This window comes from Lactuca saligna, chromosome 4 (assembly GCF_052625555.1).
Source record: "Lactuca saligna cultivar CGN05327 chromosome 4, ASM5262555v1, whole genome shotgun sequence".
NCBI lineage: Eukaryota > Viridiplantae > Streptophyta > Magnoliopsida > Asterales > Asteraceae > Lactuca > Lactuca saligna.
In genome coordinates, this window is record NC_136420.1 from 62555174 (window position 1) to 62574027 (window position 18854).

At 34.6% G+C, this 18854-nt stretch overlaps 1 long non-coding RNA gene across 1 annotated transcript; it reads left to right on the plus strand.

Annotated features, from left to right (window-relative positions):
- Positions 1–15515: 15515 nt before the first annotated feature.
- On the plus strand, positions 15516–17480 carry LOC145038561 (uncharacterized). Its single transcript, XR_013679432.1, has 3 exons — positions 15516–15677; positions 15769–15868; positions 17071–17480. It is a non-coding gene; the product is annotated as an uncharacterized LOC145038561 (long non-coding RNA).
- Positions 17481–18854: the final 1374 nt, after the last annotated feature.

Here is an 18854-nt window from a genome sequence, read left to right on the forward strand (position 1 = left end):
TTTTGGTCATTTCATCGGTATATTATTCAATAAACTTTTTTCATTTGATTTTGTCCATTTTTATCTTTATATTTCATGCAATTTATTTTCCTTCCGTTATATATATATATATATATATATATATATATATATATATATATATATATATATATATATATATATATATATATATATATATATATATATATATATATATATATATATATATATATATATATATATATATAAAAGATCAAATAAGAAGGAAATTTTTGGTAGGAAGGTAAGAAGATTTTTTCTACATATTTTTTTCACGAACAAACAAAATGAATCATTAGATGATTCATTTGTAAGATGATTCACAAGAAAAAATTCTCAAAAAAACATCTCGATGATTCATTTATATAATGATTTTGTTGTTATTCACTAAAATTGTCATAAAAATGATTTTTTCTTAATTTACTTAAAAATGAATCATAAAAATGTTTTTTTGAGAATTTTTTCTTGTGAATCATCTTACAAATGAATCATCTAGTGATTCATTTTTTTTGTTCGTCAAAAAAATATGTAGAAAAAAAACTTTTTACCTTTCTATCAAAAAAAATTTCTTACCGGATCTATATATATATATATATATATATATATATATATATATATATATATATATATATATATATATATATATATATATATATATATATATATATATATATATATAGGTTCAGTTCATTTGAAACCATTCTAATTTTCTGAAACCGTGAGACCAAATCTAAAAATAATTTTAAAATGCAAAATAAATGGAAAAATCCAAAAATTCTTTTTTTAAATATTATTTTCGGAACTTGAATTAACTAAAAAAAATTTAAAAATTAAAAAAAAATCTGTTTTTTTTTTTGAAAAATACGTGAAATATTCTAATAGAATGTTACACTGACATATTCTAAAAAAATAATTTTAAAATGCAGAATAAATGAAAAAATCTAAAAAAAAATTTTAATATTATTTTCGGAACTTGAATTAACTAAAAATAAATAAAAATAAATTCCATTTTTTTTGAAAAATACGTGAAATATTCTAATAGAATATTACACTGTACATATTCTAAAAAATAATTTTAAAATGCAAAATAAATGGAAAAAATCCAAAAAAAAAATTTTAAATATTATTTTCGGAACTTGAATTAACTAAAAAAATAAAAATAATAAAAAAATAAAAAAATGCGTCTCACGGTCTCACAAAATTAGGTCGTCTCACATGAACCTAACCCTATATATATATATATATATATATATATATATATATATATATATATATATATATATATATATATATATATATATATATATATATATATATTGATTTTTTTTGGAACGGCGGAATATTATAAAGCCTAGGAAGACGCTAGAAAAAAAATTACATCAAAATAGTAGCTGAAATAGGATTGTGAACCCAAGAGGATCAACTAAACTTGGCTTTACTACACTTACTAGAAATCCAAATATAAGATTTATGAACAACATCATCAAAAATCATAGATTTCTTAGGCGTATCCGTTCTAAAAATCAAACCGTTCCTGAAGTTCCAAATGCACCAGAAGGTAGTCAAGATCACTGCATCAAAAGCTTTCCGCTGACCGGTTCTCCAGAAGGTTGTAGCAACCCAGTTGATAACAGATTACACAGTCAACTGAGAAGGATAATTAATACCCCACCAAATTGCAATACGATACCATAAAGCAATCAAATCAGAGCATTCTACAAAAATATGGTCAACAGTCTCCACTCTAGAAGAGCAGACAAGACAAAGATTAGAATCCACCGGGATACCCCTAAAAGATAAACACTCTCTAGTAGGGATACTAGACAATCTAATCCTCCAAATAAGAATACTAATCTTAATTGGAACCCAATTATTCCAACGAGTAGAAATATCTCCATTACTAAGCGTAAAACCATCCAAAAAATTTCGAGCTGAAGAAATAGAAAAATTATCTGACAAATCATTAACCCAACCTAGTATATCTGGAACCGGTCTGAGTTGGAAATCCTGCAGAAGAAAATTAAAGTTATTCCATTGCTCCTATTCCGTTTCAAATCTAGGGCCACGTCTAAGGGTATTAACCCCTAATCCCATGGACAACCTATCAGAAACAGAAACATGTCTATGCAAATCCAGCGCGTAAAATCTAGGAAAAGAGGAAGACAGAGGCATTTCACCCCTCCAAACATCATGCAAAAAAGTAGTGCGAGTACCATCTCCAACTCTAATGAGGCAAAGAGATTGAAGATCAATATCTTTGTGGCGTAACTGAGAGAACATACGAACAACCCCACCCCAAGGACCTTGTCCAGTAATAGGATAGCTCAAATTCCTTCAAGCACCATCCAAACCATATATAGATTTTATCACTCTAACTCACAGAAGACCAGGGCAGTGATAAAACCTCCACCACCACCGAAATATCATAGCCCTATTTAAAGAGAAAAGACTACCGATCCCCAATCCACCTTCATCCCTGAAAGCTAAAACTATGTCCCATCTAACCCAATGCATTTGACGTTCATCCCTGTTAGCACCCCAAATAAATCTCGCCCTCATTCCTTCAAGATCCTTCATAACCGAGATAGGAGCAAGAAAGACTAACAACAAGTAACTCCATAATGAGCTCAAGACATACTTCACCAAAGTAAGGTGACCTCCAAACGAAAGATACTTAGCCTCCCAATTTGAAAGCTTATAACGAAATTTATCAATCATAGAATCCCAAGAGGACGTTCGAGTCATAGGCTGACCCACTGGGATACCAAGATGAACAAAAGGAAGCGTAGAAGCTGCATAACCAATCCTGTTAGCCACCTCAAGAACTTGGGAAAAAGGAATTCCCACACCAATCAATTTAAAAAGTAAATTGAGTTTAAGCCCTGAAGCCAAATAAAAACACCTAAGAATATGAATGAGACAATTCGCATTCTCAATATCCCAAGGAGTGACCAACATAACATCCTCACCATAAAGGAGATGAGAAATCTCAATTCCTGAAATAGAAGTTCCTCTGAGAGCATTCCCTACTCGAGCCCTCATCAAAGCAACATGAAGACCCTCCATAGCCAAAATAACAAGAAAAGGGGAAAGCAGATCACCCTGTCTCAACCCACAGTGAATTTGGAATTCGTCAATCGGGGAACCATTAACCAACACAGAAGCCCTAGCAGTCGACAATAGCACCTTAATCCACCGAAACCACGTAGACCCAAATCACATAATGGACATAATTTCCAATAAGTAATCCCAAGATAAATACTCATAAGCTTTCTTAAAATTCACCTTAAGAAGCATCATAGGATTTTTGGAAGACTTGCTGCAAGCAACTAATTCATTCAGAAGAAAAGGATTATCCAGGATTTGTCTGGCTTTGATAAAAGCAGATTGCTCAAGGCTAACAACACTATGGATAACCTCTACAAGACGATTAGCTAGAAGTTTACCAATAATTTGTAATGGCAACCAATAAGACTATTGGGTCTAAAATCTTTTGGAGTCATCGGATATCTGAATTTTGGGATAATAGTGAAAAAAGAGGCATTACACCCCTTTTGAGATGACTGAATGATGGAAAAAATGGTGAAAAAAACCTCAACATCAGCTACAACAAGATCCCAATATCTCTTTAAAAAACCGAAAGTAAAACCATCATCACCAGGGGCTTTAGAAGAGCCACAATCCTACACTGCCCTCTTTATCTCCTCATAGGAAAAAGGAGACTGCAAATAATCAACCTGCAGTTGGGATAAGGTACTAAAAAGAGCACCATCAGTTACAGGTCTCCATAAAGAACTCTTCTGAAATAAAGATTGAAAATAATTACGAAACCCATCCTTGACCTGGACCGGATTATCCACCCACACACCATCAATCATCAAACCACGAATAGTTATTTGTCTCCTTTTATGCTTAAGTATTCCATGGAAAAATCTAAAGTTCTCATCCCCTTCAATGCCCCCACTGAGTTTTAGCCTTTTGAGCAAGATCAACTTGAACTAAATGATCAAGATCCGACAACTCCTTCAATAAAGAAACTCTTTGCTCTCTCAAGTTGGCAAATCCTTCATCCTCCATGCGCCTAATATTAGTAGAATCTAATAAATCTTGCAAATTCTTCCTTTTGCTACTCACCATGTCCTCGTGTTTAGAGTTCCACTCCCTGAGTTTAGATTTAAGAAACTAAAGTTTTTTCTTAAAAATGACCCAAGGGTTAGTCAACTCTGTCCCCACCAACAAGGTAGCCCAAGCCTGCCAAACAACATTACCAAACCCCTCCATATCGAACCAAGAATGAAATAAACGAAAAAGTGTCGGGCCATAATCCACCCGATGCTCCAACAGAACAATATGACGGTGAAAATAAATATTCTTTTCCAAGACAATAGCTGAAAGATGAGGAAAAGTATCCAAAAAACCCTCCATGACCAAAAATCTATCGAGCTTACTGAATTTGGAACCCCATTTATCGCTCAAGTGAATCGAGGACCACCCAAAGGAACGTCCACAAGATCAAGAGAATTAATAAAATCATTAAAAACTCTCGCAGAAGACATATTGAAATTCGATCCCAATCTCTCAGACTCATCTCTAACTTCATTACAGTCACCCATAACAATACATTCCCCCGAAGAATTTGAGATAATATTATAAATATCATTCCAAATAAGTCTTTTATTATTTATCCCTTGAGGAGCATAAACATCAATAAAATTCACTTGAAGGCCCGAACAAACCCAAACCGCCTCAATAGCAACAAAGCCATCGTGAATAGAAACTCAATTTTGAGAAATCAAATCAACATCCCAAATAACAAGTATACCCCCAGAAGCTCCACGAGAAGGAGAAAAAGCGTGCATAAAAGAAGAATTACCCCCAAAAGATCTAGCCATAACTACGTCAATGATCTCTAACCTAGTTTATTGTATAGCAAAAAAGTTAACTTTATGATGATCACACGATTTTTTTTATCCAACTCCTCTTATCTAAGGAGCCCGCCCCTTGAATGTTTATAGATAAACAATTCATTTTGGAACTTGCCTCTCAACCTGCCCTTTTAAAATCTCTGTAACACAATCCATTCAACCGTCCATATTATACCCAACGATTCTCCCATTGCAATAGTTTTTTTTAAATTCATTTAAAATGAATTATTTTTATCAATGCCATCTGAAATACTTTGATTGTTCCCTGAAAAAGAAAACCGTTGATTCGAGAAACTCGGGGGATGAGAGAGATCTTCTTCAGAACAATTAATACCCGAGACTCGTCCAAAACCTCGTGAATTCTTATTAACTTCAGATTTTTTTCCAAGTGGAGAAGAGAAAATAGGAGTTCAAGCAGTCGAGGTAGCGTCCGGAACAGCAGCAGGAGCTGCTATCGCAATTTTGACAGCAACAGGGGATGTCTGAATATCGACAGCTTGAGCTGCTATCGGCAGGACTTTTGGCTGTGAATAGGCCTATGTTGGGTCGCATTTATCAGGATCATGGTGCTCGAAAAGAGCTGGACCAGAACCAACAACAGGAGGTGGCCCCTGTAAGTTTGAGTTTTCATTTTTTGAAGCAGAATTCTGATATTACCCTGGGATGGACCCTTATGCACCTTGGTTGGTTTTTTTTAATTCCTCATTATCCATTTTTTTCATTACATCATAAATACCAAAAGGATCGAATGAGACATCTTCCTTATCAAGTAATGAATCATTGCTACCATCTTGTTCTTGATCAAAACGGTGAATAGCATCAACATTATCATTATCAATATTGTTGAACTCACGCACGAATGTAGGATTCCAATCAAGGGCTTCATTGATACGAATGGGGAATATTTCACCATCAATACTAACTTTACTCACTTCAGAAATTATACCAAGAAACGTGGTGATAATACAAACACGTGATTTGTACACGTCTTCTCCAATGTTATCATCAAGATGGGCGATTGAAGCCCATTTGGCCAAAATATGTCTAAAAGAATTCCTACTCCAAGCACGTCGGGGAACACCTTCAACATCAACCCACACGATACGATCAGATGGCACAAAGTTTTTGTCTCATTTTCTTTTTTCAGTAATCCAATGATTTACGGCATCGCATGTGAAAAAAAATTGCATGCTTCTTTGGATTTAAATTTAAACATCACCCACAAGCCACCCAAATATCGAATAATAAAGTTATCAAAACCTTCATCATGGCACAACATGCCCAAATTAGGGAGAGTACTAAAGTCGCGGGCCTTAGCTAAACACGCTAACTTAAATTATCAATAACATTATTCCCAGATTCAAGAACAATGGCTAATTCTTCCTTGTGAGATAAAGATTTCTTACTATAAGCACCTCTTACTACATTTGCATATGAAACAGAAACATTCTCCCGTTTCTTCTCCACCTTAGGTGGTTTCCTATGGAAATTAGGCTCTTTCTTATGAATACGAGGAACAGAAGCAAACAACTTATGATACCCGAACCACACTTCACAAAGATTCTTAATCATATGATCAACGTTAACATTGCCCGAAAATCTAACAAAACCAAAACTTTTCCCCATACGTGACAACTTTTTGGAGATAAATACATCACAAACTCTTCCAAACCGAGAACATGTACGTAATATATCAGAGTGAATAATATAATCTAGGAAATTTTTAATATAAAACAAATGTGATTCAGACTTGGATGTTGTATGGCTTCTTTCATTAGAGGTCTTTCGAACGTGATTCTTGTTCTTCTTCCAACACTCACCAAACGAAGAAGTTGAGTGATTAGAGACCATTGGATCAATCAATTGGAAATAACTACACCAGATTACGTAAAACTCCCTAGAGTCGAAAATCAGGATCACCCCAACAAAAACCCAATCAGAAGAGAGATCTAAAGATACAAAACCCAAGCCCTGTCGGCGTTTGCTCCCGCCGGAGAAGAAGGGTTGAGTCAGAAAGCTACGCCGCTGCTCAAAAGGTGAATTCCGAAATTGCACGATGAAGGGAGAATGAGAAAAGGAATTGAATTATAAACTACTTATCTTTGAATTTTTTATTAGTTAAATTATTTATTGATTTGAATATATTTTATGTACTTTATGTCATAAAAAAATTGTCTAATTTCAAATTTATATATACACCAAAGATTAAAAACATTACTATAACTGTATAACATACTGTTTTACTTTATTTATTAAAATATTAATATCAACTAAATGTTATTTTTCAAAAATATAAAATAGACTTAAAATCTGAAAAATCGATATGAGGATAGCTTTTTAGCATTTAACAAAAAAAAGATAAATTAATTAAATTATAAAAAATATTTTTTTAAAACATAACTATTCAAGTGAGTTTATAACAAAAGTTATTTTGATTAATAAAGGTTTTTGGAAATATGATATGACAAGAGTAAAAACTTTTGAAAGGTTAATTGCTGGAGATATCTTTAAAATGCATATTCATTTTACTAACATTTTGAACATGAAATGATTTTTGAAATGTTTTTTTTTCTAATTTCCGGACAACTTTAAGTCTTTAACTAAAATAAAGTAATTTAAAATTTCGAAAAAGAGTATAAATGTTTCAAATATCTTTTAAGGTAATAAGATGTTTTCAAAAAAGCTAGAGTGTATGTAATTGGAGATTTCAAAAAAAAGCGTTCATATCATTTACTATAATCTCATATATTAAACATGAAGGTAGTAATGCAAAGAACACAAAAAGTAATGTAAAAAAAAAAAGGAAACTAGTTATGACATGCCAAATTTTTAGATATGCTATGTAAACCGGAGGTTATATAGTAAAGAATAAACGGTATTGTGCAATATATAACATCGAAATGAAGGGATTATGTTATAGATTTGCCTAGAGATACTAAGTGTGTTGATTTGGTTCAAAACTTCGCTAGCAAAGATTGGATATTGTGACTGAGAAATCTTGTGGGAGTTGTTCATTCTTTTTTTTGTAGGGATGCCTTTAGTTGTTATTGGTGCTATAAAAGCAATTTGCTATTAGGACCAAGTATGTTGGTAATCGCTCGGTGTGTAATTTGGGTGGAAATCGATCATTGGAAATGGGTCTAGTATTGGAAGCAATCAATGGAATAATGTGTTAGAGTTCGAATTGTAACATCTCAATTTGGAATCAATTTAAAAAATATATATATAATTTAAAAAACAATTTATAATTTAAATTTAGTAGATAAAAATATAATATAATAAATATTATTTCTATTAGTTGTGAAGAAAAGTCTATTATTAAACTACCTTAAATTGTTAGCTTGGTAAAAAGATGTAAAGTTAGGGTAAATTTAGTAATTTAGGCGAAATCTATTAACGGGTCAAGGTTTTAACAAACTAAACTAGTTTAGGACAATAATCGTTATAAGCTTTGTTAAGGTGGGGCTAATTTTGAAAATGTAAGGGAGACTCTTTAGCTATGTTCATTTATGACGATGTGCGACAAATAGAAAACAGAGACTCTGTTTTGACAAGAACATAAATAGTTATTCTCTTCCCTATATCCTGATTTTTCAAGAAACGAGTTAGTTATTCTCTTTCCTATATCTCGATTTTTCAAGAAACGAGTTTAGAGAACGAACGAGAAAATCAATGGAGATATCTCTCCATTGAAGGTGTCACAACTAGCAAATTTGGGGTCGATATTTTGTTCATGTACAAACCATTTCTCTACGTAACCTTGTTGAAATAGATTATTGAAATTCAAAAATGACAATGGTATATGATGTTATATATGTGCATATACATAATAAACATTTAGAAGACTAAAAATAGATCAAATGAATTGTACATAAATCGAAAATGGATCTTGACCTTAAGATTTTCAGCCCAAACAACCCTTGACCGAAAACCCTCCTTATTGGGCCATCTTAGAACCGATAACCCACATCTTCAAGACCGAAAACCCTAAAGAATGGTGTTTTCGGCCACCCTAAAACTGAAAACCCCTCCCTTAAATTAAAGAAATCGGTTTTAATTAAAATAATCCAAGGTTTGACCTTACTCATGCCACCTCAATGCTTTACTTCCCTTTAACCACCAAATAACCAAACCATGCACACTTTTGTACACCATACCTCTATGAATGGCACTTTACATTTCATTATCCTACATGCATCCACACTACACACCCTTAAACCCTCCATACATCCATGAATCAACTTTCTTTTCCTCCATAAATATCATGGCCGAGAGGCCATTGTGCGACCTCCAAAGGCACAAAATTCTTCCATTCCTCTAACTCTCTCTTCAAAACAAGTTAAAGGCTCCAATGATTCTTCATCATCTTCAAATTTTCGAGCTTTAGGTAAGTTATCTCATGAACTTCTAGCTTTTCTATGTGATTTTATGTAGATTTCACCTTATTTACACACATTTTTCGTGTGAATAATCCCTAGAACACCAACCATTCCAAGAAGCTCTTCAAAGTTCATCCACTTCATCCTAGGCTCGACATTTTCTCTATCTACCTTCCTACAACTCGTGAAAACAACCAAGGTGAGCTTCATACCTCCATTTTTCGAGTTTTTCATGCTTTTAGGGGGGGGGGGGGGGGGATACAAGTCAAAACATCTGTATCTTATGGATATTTGCTAGTCTCATCTTTATTATATATTTGAATATGAAATACTATTTGCATAAGATGTGGTTAACACTATTTTATCTTCACAAAGATCGCATTATATAAGTTGATGTACAAAAATGAAACTCATTATTTAATACAAGTATCAACAAGAAAATATGAATTGTAAAAACTACAAGTTTTGGTAATTCTTTTTGCTAAAAATAGTTTTTCTAGTAAAAGTGATTATATTTTTAGTCATCACTGTTTTGGTGGGTTAAAACACAAGGATATCATGTTTTAATAACATATATCACTACTAGACAAGATTTCAACTCGATATTTATATAAAGTTTATATAAATAGTTTACATAAAACGGAATACAAGGCCAACTATAAATGGTATTAGTTTGGGTGTCATAAAAACAATGTCATAAATTTTCAATAAAGTAACTAATCTGTTACCCAAGAAAAAGGGAGTCGTAGTTCACGTAAATCCGTTAATGCTCTAGTGAGACATTCACTTCATCGTGCCTACTTAGCGTACACTTTTAGTCTCACAGAGAGAGAGAGAGCGAGATAGTTGTATATAGATGTATAGGGGATTGAGAACCCCACAAATGAGTTGTTCGCTACAGCTAGACGGGCTAGTCTACGGTGACAAATATCTTACCTATTCTGACGGCTGAAGAACATCGTACAGGCAGAACAGTCACATCAAGCATGGTTATAATAACTTACATAGGGATTAACAATACTATCTTGGTTTACGGGAAGCTTACACTTCATCGGTTTTATAAAAATATAAAACTACATACTACTTTTCAGTACACGATGGACGTTTCTGGTCTTAAAGTATAAGACTACCGTTTTCATACATCATGAAATATTGGATTTTTTGGGAACATACAACAGTTTACAATTACAAGGAAAAAGAAACAAAGTGCATGCATACATACATTTTTAGTCTTTGGTGTAAGACTTACAATTCATTTTTATAGAAAATATCGTATTTTTTGGAAATATACAAACCATTTTTAAACAAATCAGATACAAATCTTTTCATACAAATATGCTTATGAACTGACCAACATTCTATGTTGACGCTTTTTAAAATCATTTGTATTCTCATGGAATCCGTAAGCAGGTACTTAAGTCTTTGAGAACTGGATTCGCCGCATTATGGAATTTTTACTTTTCAGTCATGGTTGTGTAATTTTTAAACAAATACAATATGTAAACTATGTAAGTTTGTACTATTAATGTACGTCACTTGGGTTGCTATGTTTCATTTATATTCAATTGTTATGATACTATACAATGACGTCATCCGCCCCCGGACATTTCCCCCGTTCCGGTTCGGGGGTGTGACAGATTGGTATTAGAGCATTGTTTATAGTGAACTAGTATATCCAACCATACAAGATATACAACTATAAATACAACGGGACTAAAACACTATGACTCCAAATATACTTTCAAAAATATAATAATATTTTAAGTAAAGTATAGGTACATACATGTTGGGGCAGTGTCATAACGAGGGCAATAAAAGTAGTATGATGAGTTGAAAACTACGGGTAGGCCTCGGGATGTGTAATTAGACCTTGAATAAATATAACCTGATCAACTATATTTATCTGAGGTGTAACCAGCATATGTTGGGAAATAGTCGTAGTAAACAATGAGTCTACACTTACCAACACTAAGATACCCATAATCAAATGCGACATTTAAAATACTATAGTGTATTTTAGGATACCATAGAACCACACACTTAAACCCTCTACATATTTCTCATACCTCTATTCTCACACACAAAACATGGCTGAATTTCACCACAAAGACCCCCACTACCCTGCCATGGCAGCCAACGGATGGGTCGAGGAGGAGCCAGAAGAGGTTCATATGGAAAACCCAGAAGTGGGTCCTAAAGAATCCCAAGAGGTGGATTATGAAAGGGAGGATTCTCATGAAGAGTCAAACAAGGATGAAGGTGCTGGAGAGATCCTTAGCGAGCCCTACCCTATCGAGAGTAGGCCAGAGACCCTTTCACCTCTCTCCTCCCAGGATGCCCTCCACAAGGAGTAAGCCAGCTACATACCTGGGCTAGGGGAGATGACCGACGATCCGCACTAGGCATGCACCTACTACACTATACTTCGGGACCCAGCACCCTTACAAATTAAGCACTACCTCCAATTGTACCACAAGTAGCACATCTAGACACCTAGGTTCAGGCTCTCCATCATGAAGTAATGGAGATTGGAGGCGAATCTCGGAATGCGGCAATGCGAATTCGACGCCTCCGCGAAGAACAAGACCACCATTTGGGAGCAATACTAAACCATAAAAGCAAAGCAGGAGGACCTTACAGATTGCTTACACTCCTTAGAAGAGGAAGTGACCACCATGAGACAACAGATCCTTGCAGCTGAGGCTAGGGTAGCCTTAGCAGAACAGAGAGCGGAGGAGGCCACTCGCGAAATGAGTGAAATGGTTGGGCACCTTGAGCACCAGTTCGGCAAATGAAAGACTAGTATAGCCAAGTGAGTTAGCGACCGCACTACTTGCACTATGTCTTAGGTTATTGCATATTTCATCACAACAAGTACTAGTGAATCACGTGAGGTACGCCCTCTAAGCCGCCTGTAACCTGAAGTAAGTTAATGTATTGACGGTTATGATAACTTAATTTTCATACGATACCTACTGCTTGCCACCATAAGTACACTTTGAACATTTGATCAAAACCTTTGGGAATCATGCAACAAAACATGTGATTTGTATGCGTACATGTAAATATATATGAGATACAACTAGCAACGACCATAGTTATTTACAAACCCATTTCATACTATACAACAGAATCGTGTAGCAACAAGGAAGTAACCAGCCTACCGGCGAAACACCAGTTTTACAAAAGGACCACACTACCTTTCAAGCCACCATAACAGCTGCGGTGTCAACCGTCATGGCACAACTTAACACCATCAATGCAAACGGAAACGGGAGCAGTGCCAGTAGTATCAACCTCGTTGGCAACCAAGGAAACCAGCAGGTGTATTCCTACAAGGACACCCCAATTCACAAATCTAAGAACTCCCGCGACAAAGGGGATGTACTACCCAAGAAATGAAAGTTTTGGAGCAAGAAAGGGGGTCGTTCGACTTAGGTACCTGCCAAAAGACAACAAATTGGGGCAACTCATGACGCCACTACCCCTACAACCTCAGTGCTGACAAAACTGTATGCTGGAACACTACCCAAGTGCCGCAAATGTAACTTCAATCACAAAGGATCATGTTGAGGGATGCATTTCAATAATTTCAACAGAAAAGGGCATTATCACTCGCTTTTGTAGAGTGCCAACCCGACAGACCGCCCAAGCCGCCAGTGATAGAGTGAGCCAAACCTGTTACAGTTGTAGCAAGACTGGGCATTCAAAAGGGAGTGCCCAAGAGCAAGGGTCGTGAATGCTGATAGTAATGGAAGAGTACTTGTGATTACTATAGGAGAGATTCTCCCGGAACCACAAGGGGATATTAGTACGTTTCCAATGAATTACCATAGACCTTGAAACGCGAGAAATCCTAGTCATAAATTACCCCCCCCTCACCCGAATAAATCACATCATTCATATAAAAATTAAGGGTTTTCACAGGTGATCTATGGTGACTGGTGTAAACATTTGGGTTGTATATTATTAAGATTCTTCATATTTAGAATGTGTGATCCCGCCTTACTTCCTTTTCCTCGTTTGGTTGTGGACTTGGGGCAGAGTCACTCATTCGACTCTCTTTTTAACCTTAATTATATACAAATAGTTTGCACCAAACTATTGTAAAGACACCTAGTATGAATCATACTACAAAATTTCATCACTATAATTCGAAGCACTCGTATTGCTAGTACACACTAACTCTGATACAAAAATATTCGCAGTAGTAATAACAAGAATAAAACTATATACAGAGAATACACTATTGTTCTAAATAATCATCTCCCTTCCAAATAGACTTAACACCGATTACAATAAGAAATCCTGACATCGTCATTTGACGTGAATTGGCTTGATCCTCACCATAGCAATTTCATGTGCTACAAAATGACCCTTCGCTCTAACCGACCGAATTATGAAACCCTTTCAACCTATAACGACAAACCCCCAAATCGTCCCTTGCATCTAGATTCATAAGTACCTATGTAAGAGGTACCACGCTTTTCCCTAGCCACAATAGAAATAGGAAACAAGAATTAAAAGACATTAAGGGTATCTCAGAGGTTTATAAACTTCCCAAGGTGTTTCCCAGAAGTTCTTTCGGGAATACCACTCATGTGCCAAGTTGAGTTCGGAATCGACTTGACTCTTGAATCCATTCCCGTAAGCCAAATCCCCAATACTACTTAGCACTAATATAAGTATAGAAATTATCTGCCAATGGAACGACCAGATGAGTAAGGAAATTATTAGACCGAGCCTCTAACATCAGAAAGCACCCATCTGACTCATAAAGAGAACCATCCAAACATTGTAAGATATGCTGAGAGTATGTGTGATAGACATTGGCAAGGCATGGGAGACCTACTTGCCACTGATCAGATTCTTATACAACAATAGCTATCACACAAGCATCAAGGTCGCTCCCTTTGAAGCCCTGTAAGGACGTAAATGCAGATCACCTATGTGTTGGGCTAAGGTGGGAGATACACAACTAGCAAAGGGACTACTACCCAACAGCACTCTCACGGGTCCTAAGATCATCAGAGAAACAATTGAGAAGATTGTTCAGATTAGGGAACGAGAAAAGGTGTCCAGAGACCGACAAAAGAGCTACACAAATAAGCAATAGAATCCCATGGAATTTCAAGTCGGTGATCACGCACTGCTCAAGGTCTCTCCTTGGAAAGGAATGATACACTTTGGAAAGCATGGGAAATTGAACCCATGATACATCAGACCATTCGAAATTCTTGCTAGAATTGGTCCGGTGGCTTATAAACTCCAGCTACCGCCAGACTCAACAAAGTACGCCCTGTCTTTCATGTGTCCAACCTGAAGAAATGCCTACCCGATGAAACTCTCATTGTCCCGCTTAATGAGATTGAGGTAAATGAGAACCTCCATTCCATCGAGGAACCCGTAGAAATAATGTACAGGGAGTAAAACGAACAAAAAAAAGTCGCATCTCCATTGTAAATGTCCGATAGAGTGCCAAACGGGGACCTGAGTTCACCTAGGAGCGCGAAGACCAGACGAAGCAGAAGTATCCAAATCTCTTCCCTAGATCTTAAGAGCTGCTTTGGAATGAATTTCGGGAAGAAATTCCCTCTAATGGGGGGATGATGTCACAACTAGCAAATTTCGGGACGAGATTTTATTCATGTACAAACCATTACTCTACGTAACCTTGTTGAAATAGATTATTGAAATTCAAAAAGGACAATGCTATATGAAGTTATATATATACATATATATATATATATATATATATATATATATATATATATATATATATATATATATATATAAAATAAACATTTAGAAGACTAAAAATAGATCAAATGCATCATACATAAATCGAAAATGGATCTTGACCTTAAGATTTTCGGCCCAAACAACCCTTGACCGAAAACCCTCCTTATTAGGCAATCTTAGAATTGAGAACCAACATCTTCAAGACCGAAAACCACAAAGAAGGGTGTTTTCAGCCACCCTAAAACCAAAAACACCTCCCTTGAATTAAAGAAATCGATTTTAATTAAAATAATCCAAGGCTTGACCTTACTCATGCCACCTCAATGCTTTACTTCCCTTTAACCACCAAATAATCATACCATGCACACTTTTGTACATCATATCTCCATGAATGGTACTTTACAATTCATTATCCTACATGCATCCACACTACGCACCCTTAAACCCTCCATACATCCATGAATCAACTTTCTTTTCCTCCATATATATCATGGCCAAGAGGCCATTGTGCCACCTCCAAAGGCACAAAATTCTTCCATTCCTCTAACTCTCTCTCAAAAACAAGTTAAAGGCTCCAAGGATTCTTCATCATGTTAAAATTTTCAAGCTTTAGGTAAGTTATCTCATGAACTTCTAGCTTTTCTATGTGATTTTATGTAGATTTCACCGTATGTACACACATTTTTCATGTGAATAATCCCTAGAACACCAACAATTCCAAGAAGCTCTTCAAAGTTCATCCACTTCATCCTAGGCTCGACATTTTCTCCATCTACCTTCCTACAACTCACGAAAACAACTAATGTGAGCTTCATACCCCTATTTTTTGAGTTTTTCAGGCTTTTAGGGGGGGTGGTGGGATACAAGTCAAAACATGTTTATCTTATGGATATTTTCTAGTCTCATCTTTATTATTTGAATATGAAATAATAGTTTCAGAAGATGTGGTTAACACTATTTTATCTATACAAAAATCACATTATATAAGTTGATGTACAAAATTGAAACTCGTTATTTAATAGAAGTATCATCAAGAGATTATGTGTTGTAAAAACTACAAGTTTTGGTAATTCTTTTTGCTAAAAATAGCTTTTCTAGTAAAAGTGATTATATTTTAAGTCATCACTGTTTTGGTGGGTTAAAACACAAGGATATCATGTTTCAACAACATATATTACTATTAGACAAGATTTCAACTCGATATTTATATAAAGTTTATATAAATATTTTACATAAAACGGCATACAAGGCCAACTACAAATGGTATTACTTTCGGTGTCTTAAAAAGCATGTCATAAATTTTCAATAAAGTAACTAATATATTATCCAAGAAAAAGGGAGTCGTAGTTCACGTAAATATGTTAATGCTCTGTTGTGACATTCTCTTCACTATACCTACCTAGCGTACACTTTAAGTCCTGCAATATAACTAGAGTCTCCTGGAGGGAGAGCGAGATAGTTGTGTATAGATCTATATGGGATTGACAACCCCATACCCGAGTTGTTCATTACAGCTAGACGGGTCAGTCTAGGGTGTTAAATATCTTACCTATTTTGATGCCTGGAGAACATCGTACAGGCAAAACAATCACATCAAGCATGGTTATAATAACTCACATAGTGATTAACATTACTATCTTGGTGTTCGGGAAACTTACACTTCATCAGTTTTATAAATATATAAAACTACTACTACTTTTCAATACATTATGGATTACATTTCTGGTTTTAGATTTTAAGACTACCGTTTTCATACATCAGAAAATATTGGATTTTCTGGGAACATACAATTTACAATTACAAGGAAAAGAAACAAAGTGCATGCATACATACATTTTTAGTATTTGGTGTAAGCCTTACAATTCATTTTTTTAGAAATTATCGGATTTTCTGGAAATATATAAAACATTTTAAAATAAAGCAGATACAAATATTTTCATACAAATATGCTTATAAACTAACCAAAATTCTATGTTGATGCTTTTCAAAATCACTTGTATTCTCAGGGAATCTGTAAGCAGGTACTTTAGTCTTTAAGAACTGGATTCGCCGCATTATGGAATTTTTACTTTTCAGTCATGGTTGTGTAATTTTTCAACAAATACAATATCTAAACTATGTAAGTTTGTACTATTAATGTATGTCACTTGGGTTGCTATGTTTCATTTATATTCAATTGCTATGATACTATACAATGATGTCATCCGCCCCCAGATGTTTTCGCCGTTCCGGTTCGGAGTGTGACAGAAGGAGAATAAAAAAGAGATTGAAGTGTCTTAGAGAGAGAGAGAGAGAGAGAGAGAGAGAGAAAGAGAAAGAGAATCATACCCTTAGACCATTGGAAAGTAATCTCTATATGTGTTTTTCCGTAAATTTCGAGTTTTAGTTTGGGTTTTTTTCCTTAAATTTGAGTTTGTAGCATAACTAAGTGTTTTGATGATATTTCTTATTGAGTTCTTGTTATTAGAGAACAAATCTCTCATCACTAACCTATTTCAACCCTAATGAAGAGAGTTAAGCATCAACTCTTCAAAAATGGTGAAATCCAAAGTTTATCTTATTTTTATGAAAGTAATGTTGATTGTAAGTTTGTTTAAATAATTCTAAACTACATTTAAGTTAACGAATTCATCATTGTTTCAAAATTCCATCTATGGGTCTATATTTTACTTTCAACTTTGATTTATGGTTGCAGTGGAAATTTCATTTGGAGCTTAATTGTTGATGATATAGGTTTATAAAATGTTGATGAGACAATTTGGGGCTTAAATGATTTCAAGTGAACTAAAACTAGCTTTGAATGTCAAAATTATTGTATCATCACTTTTAATGTATAATTTCATGTGTAATTGAGTTTCAAATGATTGTTGAGACGTTCAGGATATTATTGATGATATTGAAGACAAAAAAATCTCATCTTAGGTGAGTTTATGAAGTCAAAGCTTAAGACTTAAATATTGGAAAGTTGATGTCTTGATGAGTACTTAATCAAGCTTGTGAAGCGTAAGTTTTTAGATTATTAATTTATTAATGAATTAAGATGTGACTAGGTACTAGAACAGGTTACTAGGACCTGTTGCATTTATATAGATAATTTGGAATGTCCATGGAAGGTTTGACATAAAATCACCAAAGTTATTTACCTAAATTAGACAAAATTATGTTTTCGGAACTCAATAGGGAAAACGTATCCGTACTTTTTAAAGCTTGAAAAACACAGGTAGTGTAACCCAATTAGGAGAAATTAAAAATACCATAGCTTTTGAATTGGTGATATGTCTGACCTTAAACCAGTTTCAATACCTTTCTAATGATGTGAGGAACATGATGGGTTTTATATGCTACAAAAAATATTTTTAGCGGAAAAACATAAACCCTAAGTTTACATGAACCTTAAGGATATATGTTCTCACTATAATATGAAAACAACTATTGAATATCAAGAACCCTAGAACTACAAAGCTATTATTGAGATTCATAAAGGGTTATAAGAAATTACATACATTAGTTTATTATTGTTAATAAACTAGTCAAATCCTTTCTTTAATACTCTTGGAAGTAAGCACCACAAGTGTCGTGCCTCTAATGGCTCATACCTAAACCCTAGCAAATTGGAGGCAAAAGATGAGAAAGGAGGAGAAGGAAATTTTTGGTTCTCTCTCTTGTAAAAGGGATTAACGAAAATGATAACCCCAAGCGGGTTTATATAGGTGACTAAGGGATGCTACGATAACGCATTTTCCTTAGATAAGCCATTATCCCTTTTCTTGCTACCTAAGGACTCCTAGGT